Below are 1030 nucleotides of genomic sequence, written 5' to 3'. Positions count from 1 at the left end.
TTGAATTATGTTCTGAAGTGCTCCTGTTGTGGAGATATGAGGTACATGAATGTCAAAAGTGTCGCGTTTTTTTTTGTTTTTTGTGTTTTTCTCCATGAAAACAAAACCAAATAACATAATTTCAGTATATTCAGAAAGCTAAAAGAAAGGGCTACAATTATTGTATCATGGGAAAAATGACCAAAAAAGGAAGGTGCATGCTCTACTATAAGAGTCAGATATGATAGACTACAAAAAAGTCGGACTTAGACTACACAGTTTACTGATACCCTATAAAAGACTACAAAAGTCAGACTTAGACTATAAAGTTTGCTGATAGACTACAAAAGACTACAAAGTTTACTAATACACTACAAAAGACTACCAAATTTACTGATAGACTACAAAAAAGTCAGACTTAGACTACAAAGTTTACTGATAGACTATAAAAGACTACAAAAGTCGGACTTAGACTACAAAAGCTTAGATTTACACTACAAAGTTAGAGTTAAGGTCAAAAGGTTATCTTGACTACAAAGTTTGTAGTGTCTGCTTTTTGTCATTAGAAAAGTTTGTAGTGACCGCTTTTTGTCATTACAAAGGTTTGTAGTATGCGCTTTTTCATTAGAAAAGTTTGTAGTGTCTGCTTTGTTTATCATTACAATGGTTTGTAGTATGTGCTTATTCATTAGAAAAGTTGGCAGTGTCTGTTTTTTGGGACTACAAAATCTTGTAGTGTGTGCTTTTTTATTAGAAGAGTTTGTAGTGTCTACTTTTTCATTTAAAAAAGTTTGTAGTTGACATGTAGATTATGGTGTCTCCATCTATGTTATGGGGATGAGGTTGAAGGATTGCCATCATATGCCAGTGCTGCAGCATTAGTTTTTGGCATCATCCACAAGTTGTCTTTCACCTTAGGACTCAGCCTTTCATATTGATACCTCATGTGAGGATATGGCTGAATGATTGACATGACTTTACATATTGCTATTGCAACATCATCAGTCTCTCACATCATTCCCAAGTTGGCGATCAAGCTAGAGGAGGCTAT

The sequence above is a fragment of the Laccaria bicolor genome, genomic scaffold (assembly GCF_000143565.1).
Source record: "Laccaria bicolor S238N-H82 LACBIscaffold_52 genomic scaffold, whole genome shotgun sequence".
Lineage (NCBI taxonomy): Eukaryota > Fungi > Basidiomycota > Agaricomycetes > Agaricales > Hydnangiaceae > Laccaria > Laccaria bicolor.
This window is presented reverse-complemented; position numbering follows the sequence as displayed.